Source organism: Myotis nattereri, assembly GCF_964212035.1.
Source record: "Myotis nattereri genome assembly, chromosome: 1".
NCBI classification, from domain to species: Eukaryota; Metazoa; Chordata; class Mammalia; order Chiroptera; family Vespertilionidae; genus Myotis; species Myotis nattereri.
The window spans coordinates 28,730,613-28,745,628 of NC_138075.1; the positions used below are offsets into that span (position 1 = coordinate 28,730,613).

Here is a 15,016-nt window from a genome sequence, read left to right on the forward strand (position 1 = left end):
GATGGTCCAGACACGCCCTGGAGCCCTCCTTCAGCCCCTCCCCAGCTGGCCAACCTCCTGTGTCCCTCCCCCTGCAGGTCCCAATTGTGCACTGGTGGGGTCCCTCTGCCTGGCCTGCATCCTTTCACAATCCGGAACCCCTCGGGGGATGTCGGAGAGCTGGTTTCAGCCTGACAGCTGAACAACTGGTCACTGTGGCACGCACTGACCACTAGGGGGGCAGATGCTCAATGCAGGAGCTGCTCCCTGGTGGTCAGTGTGCTCCCACAGAGGGAGCGCCGCTCAGCCATAAGCCGGGCATACAAATGGCAAGCACAGCAGTGGGACGGGAGCCTCTCCTCCCTCCGCAGCAACATTAAGGATGTTTGACTGATGGCTCCCGGACTGCGGGAGGGCGCAGGCTGGGCTGAACGACCACCCCGAGTTCATGAATTTTGTGCACCGGGCCTCTGGTCTCTACATAAAATCTATTATCATCATCTCCCTGTCACCACCCAAATCCAGGCAAACATCATTTTTTATTTATATTACACCCAACAGCTTTTAACTGGTCTACCTACCTACAGGCTCACTACCCGCCAATTCATCACATACAGCCCCAAGAGCCACACAGCACCACACAACTCACCAACATTGAGACTGGCCTACAGCAGGGACTCAATATATTTTTGCTGAATAAATGAATCTATCAGTTGATCAATCAACCAATCAATTCAGAGCCCCAGGGTTAGCTTTAATGTTTCTTGGAAAATTTACTAAAAATTGAGTGGTGGTTTTAGGGAAAAAACAATGCCTCCAAATGTGTCTTTGTGTTGCTTTGCCATTCCTGATCACAGACACTAGGAAGGTGTTTGAATACTGGAGACTATTGAATACTGTGTGGGATCCACGTTAAATTGGCTGTGTAGAACTAGTAGGTATGTCTACAGTAGCAGTTCTCAATTGGAAATGATTTTGTCCCACAGAGGGTTTTGCTATCGGCATCCAGAAGATAGAAGCCAGGGACGCTGCCAAATACCCTACAATGTACAGAACAATCCCCCACAAAAAGGAATTATCCAGCCCTAAATGTCAAAATGCCCAAGCCTCCAGTTACAAAAACAAGGCACTACCATAGTAACACTAGTTCCAAATTGCACCAGGATGTCAAAATAAGATAATAAACCTATTTATTTCCTCTGTAAAATGAAATATGACACATTCCACTTGCTAGAGTAAAAGTTAATGGGTTTCTCCAATTTAAAAAAATGGAGATAAAATTTAAATAATGGCTTAACATTCCAGCTCTGGAGATAAAATTCATATATATATTTCCAATATGATTTATTCATTTCTTTATTGAAGGTTTTCTTTCTCTATGCACTGACAACAAAAATAAACACAATAACAAAACACCCCAACATGTATATGCACATACACAATGTTTTATCTTTGTTTTTTAATGGCTTTGGAAAACAAAAAGATTGTTTCTCCCTCACATCCTCTCTCTATCTTCTCCACTCTTATTTAACCAATCATAACATAGTTGATAAATATGTTTTATTGTCTGTAGTACCTGTTGATGCTTCCTATTCCTAAGATAAAAAATAAATAAATAAATTCATTATATTTCTCTCAGAAAAGAAAGATGAAAACAAAAAACCTAAATCAAAGTGCTTCTTGTATGAATAAAAACTGATCTTTTGACAATTGAGAATAAGAAATATAGTACTCTCCATTTCTATTTTAATCAAGTAACCATCAAGCCAATGCAATATATAACCATTCTAATGGCTTTTTTTCCCCTATTAACTGTCTTTCCTACATACATTTTTTTTAAATATTTTTATTGATTTTTTTTTTATGGAGAGAAAGAAAGAAACATTGATTTGCATACCCCACTACCAGGGATGGAGCCTGAAACCAGGCATGTGCCCTGACCAAGAATCAAAGCAGCAACCTTTTGGTACATGGGATGATGCCCAACCATCTGAGTGAGCCACATGGGCCAGAGCAGGTACCACACTTTTTAAAGCATCTCATTATAGGACAAAATTTTTTGAATTCTCTATTAAAGTGATAGAGACTTATATCTGTGAATTCCTGACTTCAAAAGCTACCAGAACAAGATAAATATTTCCAGGTCATGTTAGTGCTAAAGAATATTGGCTCTTCACCTAAGTACTTACTTTCACTGGATTTCATAAATCAGATTCGGCCCAGTTTTTGGACAGCCTAATAAATGGTAAGGCATTACTTTGGCTCTGACCTTCAGTGAAATTCTATCAAAGAATAGTTTATGTGTAAGTTTCAATGCCCTCTTTATTTTTTTTACTTATGTTGAAATTTAACTGTTAATAGTTTATAAGTAATTGATGGTGACACCATACATTGACCACTAACCTATTCTTTTTTTCAATCGGTATCAGACAGACCAGGCATTTACATATTCACGATTGTGGGAAAACATCTGTCCTTCAGATGAGAAATTAGACTTTTCAGTTAATGCTCTTGAAGAGACGATCAAACTCAAACCTCAAACCTCAGGCACAGCATTGTTTCATAAACGACCATCTAGCAGAAGATGTCTGAGTAGCCCAGAGAAAGGCTCTCAGAAAAGGCTGAAACACTCGCCTTGAAACTATCTGCACTTCAAGTTGGGGCCACCCCCTTGGTATACCCTTCAAAGGTCTGGGGCCTGGGTTTTGACAGACACTCAAAGAACAAATGCAGCTACTCAAACATTTGCCCATATTTGAAAAGTATCTTGAATACTCAAGTGCATTATGGAATATGATTAACACGCTTTGATTTTGAAAAATCCCAGAGAAGGAAAAGAATGTAAATAAAGAATGGAAAATATATACACAAGTGGGCATTATGGAATCAGAAGTATGGACAGAAAAAATACAAATAAGATTAAGTTTGATACATCTGTGGGTAAAAATAATAGCCTATTTAACCTTAAATTATCTATGAAGTAAATGGGAAGCAACTCTTTCCCTCTTTATTTTGCAAATAAAAAAATCAAGGCATGAAGCAGAAATGTAACAAAATGGAAAAAATTTACAGGTTATAAAAGTAATGATTAAGAACACCAAGTTTCCCAATGTCATATTCTACTGTTCTAATCGTTGTTTATCCTAAAAGATCCCCTTTTGTCGTTCCTACCTGTTCTTCAGGAAATTTGTGAACTACTTAATAACTACCAGATAATATGTAAGTATCACCTCCATGCATACAGAGTATAATTTTAGCCAGGTGTAAAGAAATGAAGGCCGAAACCGATTTGGCTCAGTGGATAGAGCGTCGGCCTGCGGACTGAGGGGTCCCAGGTTCGATTCCGGTCAAGGGCATGTACCTGGGTTGCGGGCACATCCCCAGTGGGAGATGTGCAGGAGGCGGCTGATCGATGGTTCTCTCCCATCGATGTTTCTAACTCTCTATCTCTCTCCCTTCCTCTCTGTAAAAAATCAATAAAATATATATTTTTTAAAAAAGTGAAGGAGAAAGGAGAAAAATACATGATCCTTGATTTTTTGGAAGGTGTGTGTGTACGCACATGCATGAGAGACAGAGAGAAAAAGAAAGAGAGGGAGAGGGAGAGGGAGAGGGAGAGGGAGAGGGAGAGGGAGAGGGAGAGGGAGAGGGAGAGGGAGAGGGAGAGGGAAGGGGAAGAGGAAGGACAGGGGGAAGGAAATGGAGAGAGAGGGAACGAGTTGCAATCTTTTGGGAAACAAATCGAAATGGGTAAAATTCATTTTAAAATAGATGATATAGGTGTAGTCTAATATAATATACAGTGAGAAAAAATACACACTTTAAGAAATTTTTGTTTTTTACCTTTCATTCTTTCAATGCATTTTGACTAAATATTCATATAACATGGGTGCAGCAGCAATAAAATAAAAATCAACTAAAGGTTTAGATTTCATTGAGATAGGCTGGCTCATTCTAATTTTAAACTATTTATTTACACTGTTAGTAATATACAGGGTGGGGCAAAAGTAGGTTTACAGTTTTGAGTATGTGAAACAGAGTTTATTCTTGTAATATTATTCATTATTGTATTACTTTACATACAAACAACTGTAAACTTACTTTTGCCTCACCTTGTATACTAGAACTAATAATGAAGGGAAAAATACTACTATGATACTCTCTGCTTTCTCAAACATATCAGAGTTTAGGCAGAAGTACATACTAAATATATAAGATAATTGGAATAACCTTCATTTTCCATAAACTTGAAATATAGACTTTCAATTCTATAAAATAGATTATGGAGGAAACCAACTTTCTAAGAGTATTTGAGTCCTAGAATGTAAGAAATATAGCATTCTGATAGTTAAGAGAATATCATATCAGACAGTGGCATCTACTGGTAAATAACAATACTGTAACCCAATTCTAATAGGCATTATAAATATCCAGAGAGTGTGTGTGTGTTTATTCTATATTTTATAAAGATATAAGATATTATCTTATATTTTTTAATGTTCAATAAGAATTCTATGTCTAGCATTACTGATCTTTTGCTGCTGTTATCACATGATTGCTCTCCATCTCACATGATAAGATTCACCAATGAAGCCATCTGCTCCTGGACTTTGTTCATTGGGAGGTTTTGATTACAAATTCAATCTCCTTACTAGCAATTGATTTTCCATTTCGATTTTCCATTTCTTCATGATTCAGTCTTGGTTAGAACTTATTTGTTTCTAGGAATTTATCCATTTCTTCTAGGTTGTCCAATTTGTTGGCATTTTAACCTCTTTTCAGAACAAATTTTAGGGGAGGATTATTGCTTTTCATGATAAAAATTATTCTCTCTTAATGTAGGTAGTAAAGGATATAAACTAATACTGTTTATCTGTAGATCAGAAATATCACGAGAGTTCTTGGATAATCATGCTGTACATAAATACATAACTAAATCAATACTCACTCATCCCTGATGGATATATTAAGGAGAAAGCACTTTCAAAATCATCTTACAAGGCCAGCATTAACCTGATACCAATAAAAGACAAGAATACTACAAGAAAAAAAAAATTGCAGGCCAATGTCCCTAATTAACTAAATGCAAAAATCCTCATCAAAATATTAGCAAACTGAACTTGACAATATATTAAAAGGATCATACACCATGATCAAGTGAGATTTATTCCAGAAATGCAAGGATGGTTCAACATCTGCAAATCAATAAGTATGATATACCACATTAACAAAACTAAGGATAAGAATCATATGACAATTCCAATAAATGCAGAAAAAAACCTTATCAAAATTCAACATCCATTCAGATAAAAACTCTTAACAAAGTGGATATAGAGAAAGTACCTAAACACAGTAAAGGTCGTATATGACAAGTCCATAGCTAATATCATACTGAAAGCTTTTTAGGAACAAGACAAAAATGCCCTCTCACCACTTTTACTCAACATAGTATTGGAAATCCTAGCCAGAGCAATTAGGCAAGAAATAAAAGGCATTCACATCAGAAAGGAATGTGTAAACTGTCTCTATTTGAAGATGACATCATATTAATTTATAGAAACACCTAAAGACTCCACCAAAAAAACTGTCAGAACTAATCAGCAAATTTAGTAAACTTGCAGTATACAAAAATTAGTTGTGTTTCTATTACACTATTAATGAACTATGGGACAGAGAAATGAAGAACACAATTCCACTTATAATTGCATCAAAAATAATAAAATACCTAGGAATAAAATTTTAAAATATATTTTTATTGATTTCAGAGAGGAAGGGAGAGGGAGAGATAGAAACATCAATGATGAGGAAGAATCATTGATTAGCTGCTTCCCATATATCCCATACTGGGGATCCAGCCTGCAACACAGGAATGTGCCCTGACCAGGAATCGAACCAAGACCTCCTGGTTTTTAGGTCAATGCTCAACCATTGAGGCATGCCAGCCATACCTTAGGAATAAATTTAACCTAGCATGTAAAAGGCCTGTACACTAAAAACTATAAGACACTTATGAAAGAAGTTGAAAATGACACAAATAAATGGAAAGATATTCTGTCCTCATGGACTGGAATTAATATCATTAAAAAATCCCATGCCGCCGAAACCGGTTTGGCTCAGTGGATAGAGCGTCAGCCTGCGGACTGAAGGGTCCCGGGTTCGATTCTGGTCAAGGGCATGTACCTGGGTTGCGGGCACATCCCCAGTAGGAGATGTGCAGGAGGCAGCTGATCGATGTTTCTCTCTCATCGATATTTCTAACTCTCTATCTCTCTCCCTTCCTCTCTGTAAAAAAAATCAATAAAATATATTTAAAAAAAAAAAATCCCATGCCACCCAAAACAAGCTACAGATTCAATGCAATCCCTATAAAAATTCCAAACACATTTTTTACAGAAATAGAACACATAATCCTAAAATTCGTGTGTAATAACAAAAGGTCGCAAATAGCCAAAGCAATCTTGAGAAAAAATAAAGTTGGAGGCATCATGATTTTTAATTTCAGTATTACAAAGCTATAGTAATCAAAACAGTGTGGTATTGGCATAAAAACAGACACACAGGTCAGTGGAACAGAATAGAGAACTCAGAAATTAGCCCGTGCATATACAGTCAATTAATTTACAACAAAGAAGCCAAGAATATACAATGGGAAAAGAACAGTCTCTTGAATAAAAGGTGTTGGGGAAACTGGATAACCACAAAGACACCTTATTCTTGTCAAAGTTTTGCCTGGAGCCTAGGCATTCCTTTTCCACCCTTATTCCTTTTTCTGTCTTAGTGTCTTCCTTTTCTCTCTCACTTCCATGCCTCCCTGTCATATGGACACAAACTGTGCCTTTTCTGCCTCTTTTTGTTCTGTGTCTTAGCACCCATTAGTTTTACTAGTACAGGTAACCATATTTGTATTTAACCTACCTAAACTTGATCATCCATAGAAAAAGGGATTCACATCAGCAATTCTACTGCCCATTCAGTTGGAAAGAATGTTTATTTACCTTCATGTTTAATTGAGCTGTGGGTGCTGTCATTTAAATACTGATTAGTTTTCTAATAGAATAGTCCTTTCAGAAGTGGGAAGCTGGAGGATTGCTTTTAATTTAGATCTTTAGATGTAGTTTGGGGAGGGGGGGTATTTTCTCATGAATGGTTCTGCAAGGTTGAGTTATGTATGAAAAAAATGGGCTCTTGAAGTTTATTTTGGAACCTTGGGAGTATGGACCAATTTATTAGGAAGGCTAGGGCAAGGAGTGACTCTGAGAAGGAAAGATGGAGAGGCCTTGGGTGTTGGTGAAGGAGCAGGGGCACTTTGTTGGGTAGGTTTTCTGAGGTAAGTATCAGTCAGTCTCTATGCACTCTGACGTGTCCTGGAACTTTACAGGGAATTGCTGGCCTGGCCCAGGGTCTGTGTAGCATCTCTGACAGCTAACAAAGTGTCCGTGTTACTGAGTCCTTCATTCAGTTTATTATGTAAGCTCTACATAGACTGATCTTAACCTATTAAATGTGTAAGGAATGTTTTGATTACTCACTATATAGCTATCTAAATATTATAAAATTCACAGTTGCTCCATTGTATACTTCATCTCGGCATTGGAGAAGTGAACACTCAATAAATATGCCCTTATCAAATTCAAAGCAGCATTTCTTCTGATAAGACATCTTCACAATTTACAACTTGCTGACAGAAGCAGACACGGTTTCAGTTAAAAATATCTTATTTTTTAAAGAGAGGGCAGGTTCCATCCTGGCCAGGTAGCTCAGCTGATTAGAGTCCTGATACGCCAAGGTTGCTGGTTCAATCTTTGGTTAGGGCATATTCAAGAAGCAACCAATGAATGCATAAATAAGTGGATCAACAAATTGATTTCTTCTTCTTCTTCTTCTTCTTCTTCTTCTTCTTCTTCTTCTTCTTCTTCTTCTTCTCCTTCTTCTCCTTTCTCTCTCTCTCTCTCTCTCTCTCTCTCTCTCTCTCTCTCTCTCTCTCTCTCTCTTCCTCTCTCTCTCTCTCTCAAATCAATTTAAAAAATTTAAATAAGTCAGGTTCCTTTTCCTTCCCTCCAAAATAAAACCTCAAAGAGAAAGAGAAAGCATACATGAAAAATGTCTAGCTTTCTTTCCTTTTGTCTACATTCTCTTCAGACAGTGAGGCCTACTTAAAGAAGCCAACTTATTTACAGACCTTCCCTGATACACAAGCTAAAGGCATAATAATACCTATCCTCATCGTGTTGATAAGAGGAGATCATTATAAGATGCTCAACACAGTGCCTGGCACACTGTAATTACTCAGAATGAAAATACAAAAAAGTGGTCAACAAAAACAAAGCAGCCCAAAATAGCTTTATTCAGCTTGATTTCAATTATATTATATTACATGGAAAAAGATCAGAAAGAAATACGCTAAAAAGAGTCCACAGCAAATAAATAAATAAATAAAAACCTACCGAATGGGAGAAAATATTTGCAAATCACATATCATATAAGGGGCTAATATCCAAAACCTATAATGAACTCATACAACTCAATAGAAAAAAAAATAGTCCAATTAAAAGTGAGCCAAGGACCTAAATAGACATTTTACAAAGAAGACATACACATGGGCAACAGGAAATATGCTCAACATCATTAGTCATCAGGGAAAGAAACGCAAATCAAAACTATAATGAGCTATCACCTCACACCTGTTAAAATGGCTCTTATCAAAAGGACAAGAGATAAGAAGTTCAGGCAAGAATGTGGTAAACAAGGAACCCTGTATACTACAGTGAGTTTGTAAATTGATACAGCCGCTATGAAAACAGTATTGAGGGTCCTCAAAAAAAAAAAAAAATCAAAATAGAACTACCGTATAATTCAGCAATTCTACTGCTGGGTGTATGTCCAAAGAATGAAATCATTATCTCAAATATATAACTGCACCCCATGTTCACTGCCACATTGTGTACAACAGCCAAGACATGGAAAAAAACCTAAGTGTTCATCAATGGATAAGAAAATGTGGTACTGAGATATATATATCTCAAAATCCTACCATTTGTGACAAAATGTTGGACTTTGAGGACATTATGCTAATAAGTAAAAATAAGTCAGGCAGACAAAGTATGAACTCACTTATATGTGGAATCTAAAAAAAAAAAATTCCTAGTGAAGACATAGGAGGATGGGTGGGGGCTGGGAAGGGAGGGGTTAAGGGGGGGCGGGGAAAAATGAGAGCTATCTGTAATATTATCAACACTAAAAAGTACTAAAAATATATTTTAAAATGTTTTCCTAGAAACAGAGAGCTAATTGGTGGTTGCCAGGAGCTTGGGGATAGGGGTGTGAAGGAAATTAAAGGATATCAACTTCCAGTTTTAAGATGAATAATTTCTGGGGATCTAATACATAGCACAGCAACTATAGTTAACAACTAGGGGCCCGGTGCACGAAATTTGTGCACTGGGTGGGGGGGGGAGGGGGAGAGAAGAGTGTCCCTCAGCCCAGCCTGCCCCCTCTCACATACTGGGAGCCCTCAGGCGTTGACCCCCCATCACCCTCTGATCGCCTGATCGGCCCTTTGCCCAGGCCTGATGCCTCCGCCAGAGGTGTCAGGCTTGGACAGGGGACCCCTATCTCCCCCCGATCACTGGCTCTGGCCCCCGCCCAGGCCTGAGGCCTCTGGCCCAGGAATCATGCCTGGGCAGGGGACCCCCATCTCCCTCTGATCGCTTGCTCCACCCCCCGCCCAAGCCTGACGCCTCTGACCCAGGCTTCAGGCCTGGGCAAGGGGACCATCATATCCCCCCAATCCCCGGCTCCACCCCCCCACCCAGGCCTGATGCCTCAGCCAGAGGAGTTGACCCTCATCACCCTCCAATCACCAATCACTGGATCGGCCCCTTGACCAGGCCTGAGGCCTCTGGCAGAGGTGTCAGGCCTGGGCAGGGGACCCCCAGCTCCCCGCGGTTGCAGGCTCCGCCCCTGCCCAGGCCTAACGCCTCTGGCCTAGGCGTCCGGCCCGGGCAGCGGGGACCTGCAGTGGCAGCGGGGGGCGCCGCGATCGTGGGCTTCGCTTTAGGCCCAGGCAAGGGACCCCTAGCTCCTGGGACTGCCAGCTTCGACCGTGCCCAGCTCCCATCGCTGGCTCCACCCCTACTTCCTGCTATCACTGGCCAGGGCGGCAAAGGCGCCTGATTCTCCAATCATGGCTGGGGCGCCTTTGCCCTGCCCCCCAGCTCTTAGCTCCCCCCTGGGTTTCCGATCACTGTCAGTGGCAGGGGGCTTCTTCCTGCTTTCCCTTTCGCCTCCCTGCATTGTGCCTACATATGCAAATTAGCCGCCATCTTGTTGGCAGTTAACTGCCAATCTTAGTTGGCAGTTAATTTGCATATAGCCCTGAGTAGCCAATGAAAAGGGTATCACCGTACGCCAATTACCATTTTTCTCTTTTATTAGTGTAGATAATATAGTGTATATTTGAAAGTTGCTAAGAAAATAGATCTTAAAAATAAATCTTGAAAAAGAACTTATATGTGAGATGATGCATGTGTTAAGAACTTATTCTAGTCATCATTTCTCAACATGTACACATCTATATATATATAAAAGCCTAATATGCAAATTGTCACCTCGGGAGTTCAACAGGGAGACCAGGAGTTCGATGGCTTGCTATGATGTGCACTGGCCACCAGGGGGCGGTGCGGAACGAAGGAAGGCCCCGGCCAGCAGCCAGCAGCTGGGGAAGGGAGGCCCAGGCCAGCAGCTGTCAGCCAGAAGGCCCAGATTGGCCGTGATCGCCGGACAGGCCTAGGGACCCTACCAGTGCACAAATTTTGTGCACCGGGCCTCTAGTATCAAATAATTACACTGTACATCTTAACTTACACAATGTTATATGTCAATTACAGTTCAATAAAGTTGAAAGGTGAATAAATAAATTATATTAATGAAGTTGTGCAACTATAAAAAAACCAGTCATCTCTAGGTGGTAATGTTCAATGGTTGGTTGCTGTTTCTTCTTTATTTTACTCATTCTTTTCAAGTTCTACACACTTTTATAATCATAATGTGAAAATATCTAATAGTAACAGGAGTTTACACAGAAAAGGAGCCATGAGAGGAATTTACTGCTCTTGGCAAGCAGAGACTGGTAGAATTTTGTCTTCTCCCCCTGCCGGACATCTTGACTCCCTTAATGGCAAGACCAACCTCTTCTCATAACTTTATTTTCCTTCCACTGTTCCTTTTACTTCTTTGAAAGTTGTTTACCTACTATTCTTTATTTTGCTTTCTGATCTCAAAGAATAAAGTTTTGAATGAACAAAAATTAATTCTAAAGAAGCTTACTTCTAAGTAGAAATCTTATTTATATAGGAACATGACATATTTTAATAAAAGTCTCCAGTAGTGAGTATATGATGTGACATGGCCTCTTTATGTGATAGAAATATAAGAAATGTTAGAATAAAAAAATTCCCAGATTCCTATTATCCTATTTTTTTAAACTTTTAAAAACATACACATATTATAAACACTATACTAGAATGGAAGATCTTTCATCCAATGAGCTGGAGCAAAGCATAATTCTGATTTGTAGAGAAGTGTCAACAATCCCATTTTATCCTGAAAATCACAAAGTTTGTAGATGCCTTTAAAAGTTTTGTGGGTATTTTTAAAGTTTTGTTTTTTTGTTGTTGTTTTTTTCGAAGTTCCAAAAGGCTACATGGGAAACAAGCTATTCCACAGAACCTTTTCTCCACATGAGATATGGTACTCTGCAATTTCCATAGGAGGAAGCCAGGGCTTCTTGTGCTGCTGCTGCTAAATCTAAAAAAAGAAAAACTGAGAAAATTTGAGGAAGGCCTCCACTTCCAGATTTGAAGTAAAATTAAAATACTTATATTTTTTAAACATAATAATGTAAAACCCTTAAGAAAACTGCAAGGCTTTTCTTTTTAAGCAGTTTAAGTAATCATCCATGAGGGCTGACGTAGCTTGCTCTCTAGTGTAGGCTGAATGTGCCCCCATCCCAATTCCTATATTGAAGTCCAAACTCCCAATGTGATGGTATTTGAAGGTGGGGCCTTATAAAGGTAATTGGGTTTAGATTAGGTGATGAAGGTAGGGTGCCCTTATAAGAAGAGGAACACAGAGACCCTGCTCTCTCTCTCCATACGCATGCACAACACAAGGCCATGTGAGTACAGAGCAAGAAGGTAGCTTCTGCAGCCAGGGAGGAGAGCCCTCCCCAAGACCTGAATCTGTAGGCACCATGATCCTGGAATTCCCAGTCTCCAGAAATAGGAGAAATAAAGATATGTTGTTTAAGCCATCCAGTCTAAGGGGTTTTGTATAACAACCTGAGATAAGACACTCTTTTCTCCTATCACATATTGTCCCCCAGTCACCAATACTGACTGTAGAACAGCAATAAATACAGAACATTATTGTTTCACTAGAGGCCCAGTGCACAAAATTCGTGCACTGGTAGGGTCCCTAGTGGCTGCCAGCTGCCAGCCAGGTACTCCCTCCCTTTACCCAGTCAGCTCCACCCCCAGTCCAACTCCCAGAGGACCTTCCAGTCGAGGGGACAATTTGCATACTACGCTTTTATTATATAGGATATACTTACTCATGAGAATGTTTTGCTCCTTGATTTTAATTTCAAATGCAGATGTACAGAATATTTTATGCTTCTCTCTCTTAAAAAAAGCAACTTATAAAAACTAAATTAAGTTATTTTTTCATTATATGATCCTCATTGGTTTTTGTTTCATGTAAGATAAATGCATTTTGGGCAGAAAATTGTTACCACTCCTGAACATATTACGATACAGAATTAAGTAATCTTCCCTCATATTAAAATATCAACTGAATTAAAATCAGTAATAATTTTTAAAATTCAGCTTCTATTTAAAAGGCACTGTGGGAGATAAGAAGTATAAAACAAGAGCTGCCCTTAAAATGTTTCCTTATATTCTCTGTTACCCAAACCTAAGGTAGGCTCTCAACAATGTGACAAATCATTTCAATTTTCTAACAAGTAATAGCATCAGACTCATGGGATCCATCTTTTCCTCCCTACTTCACACAAATCCTGCCTGCTAGAACAGACCCCAGTGGGGCAAAGAGTAAAATGTCACAATGTTCCCACTAGTCATCATAAACACTTACTAATTAGAGTATAACCAGGGAGAAAGGGAAGGAGGGAGGGACACGAAAAGAAGGGTAGAGAATGAGAATGAAGAAAAATAAGAAAGAAAATGTTATCTTTACTAATAACTTGTCTGTTTTAAAGTAACCAGGACCAAAGCTTAAGAAAAAAAGCATAAATTCTTTCTTACACTGTGAGGAACACTTAGAATTACTTAAAGAAATACATGGAAAGTTGGCCCAAATGAAACATTTTAGAGCTACACCAGTGTGGACCTCGGCAGACCACCTAATACTCTCACCAGCTACACCAATGCCAGGATAAAGACACGCACTCAGAACAGATGGCCCTGCTTCTGTGACACTGTAAACAGTTTACAGAACATGTGTATTAAGGGAGAAGAGAAAACCCTGAACACTAACCCGATGATATGCCTCTAACCTCCTGTACTCCACTATTTGAAGCAAATACGAGCCTGCATCACTGTGTCCTTTTCCTTACATTGGTTTGCACAATTCAGAACTAGAATTTCCCAACACTTCCTACCAGTTGGCTTCAAAATAATTTGAACGTGAAACATCCAAGTCAATTTGTTTCCATGCTTCTTCCTTCTCCTGCTGGATGCTTATCTGCACTGTTTTCTCGAAAACATGGTGAGTAGTCATTCAAGTTGCTGGCAATGTTTTTTCTGGGCCTGTTACAAAAGATAGGAAGCTGCCGGACAGTCAGAAACCTGTTTTTATCATCATGCTTCATTGTGACCTGCTGGGCAATAAGAAGTTCAGTGCCATACTTAGTCTGGTCCTTTCCCGGTTCTTTAAAACGTTTATGGCTTAGTCCTCATTTGTAAAGTCTCAGCATGCTACCTTCTTTTACAACCTTTCCTACAAACTGTAATGGAAAAGCTACTCCGTGGCACCTTATATAACTTTAGTCCTCTCAGGGGTTTTGTCATCCCTGGTAATTTGGCTTTAAAACCAAAAATCTACCCTATGCTTAGTCTCCCAGGGTTGTTGTTCCAATTCCAACTTATTTGAGGGTTGCTCTCTTACTACTTATTGAAAACATTTTTTTAACATTAATTTTCCATTTAAGTGTTGGTCCAGGGTTGCAGATCAGCTCTGCAACTTTTCTAAAGATTTGCAGACCAAGCCAGAGAAGTAGAGTCTGGTTTGCTTTTGTGGAAAAAGTGATACAGACAAATGTGGAAAGCACTACTTAAAGATTCCAAGTTCCAGATCTTACTGAAACTATTTGGGGCTTGAATTCCAATTTGATCCCCATCTAAGAAAAAGTTGGTACTAAAACACTGTTTGTAAAGTTCCTAATATTTCTGTCATCAAATACCTTTTGCAAAACAGCACTCTGATCGATATAACGCAAATGAATCACCAATAAAGCAATTAAATTCCATCCAAGATAATCCTGTACTAAAATTCAAAGGAAAGTGCTTGGCAAAATGCATATTAGTATCTGCCAAACCCCAAACATTTGAAAACAAACAATGACTGTAGGAGGCTTTGCCAAGCTCCAAAAAGCCACTGGCCACCCCTCTTTGAGAAAGTGTGTTTCTGAACACCTACTTAGGCTTCATCTTCTAAGTCCTTGAATGTCAAAGGTCAAGAACCACCAACGAAAGAATTAATCAAGCTGAAGCTCTAGTAAATAAACTTTAAACTCCAAAGCTCTGTCAAGTAGATTCACATACAGTTCATCTGTTGAGAGAAGACTCTTTTTTTTCCCCCATTCAAAGAGTGTTTTAGCCCCAGGATTACCTTTCATTCAGCAAAGATCACCTACATTCTAACTCCTGTGGTTATTAGAGCAAATCATGGGGTGTTGAGAACTTGGGTTCCTCCATCTTAATAAAACAGTTCACGTCCTCCAGGCAGTTAATCCCTGGAA

General features: G+C 39.2%; 1 protein-coding gene across 1 annotated transcript in view; it reads right to left on the reverse strand.

Annotated features, from left to right (window-relative positions):
• RAD51B (RAD51 paralog B) overlaps positions 1 to 15,016 on the reverse strand; it is a 521,923-nt gene that overhangs the window by 365,470 nt on the left and 141,437 nt on the right. The gene's annotated exons all lie outside the window — the stretch shown is intronic.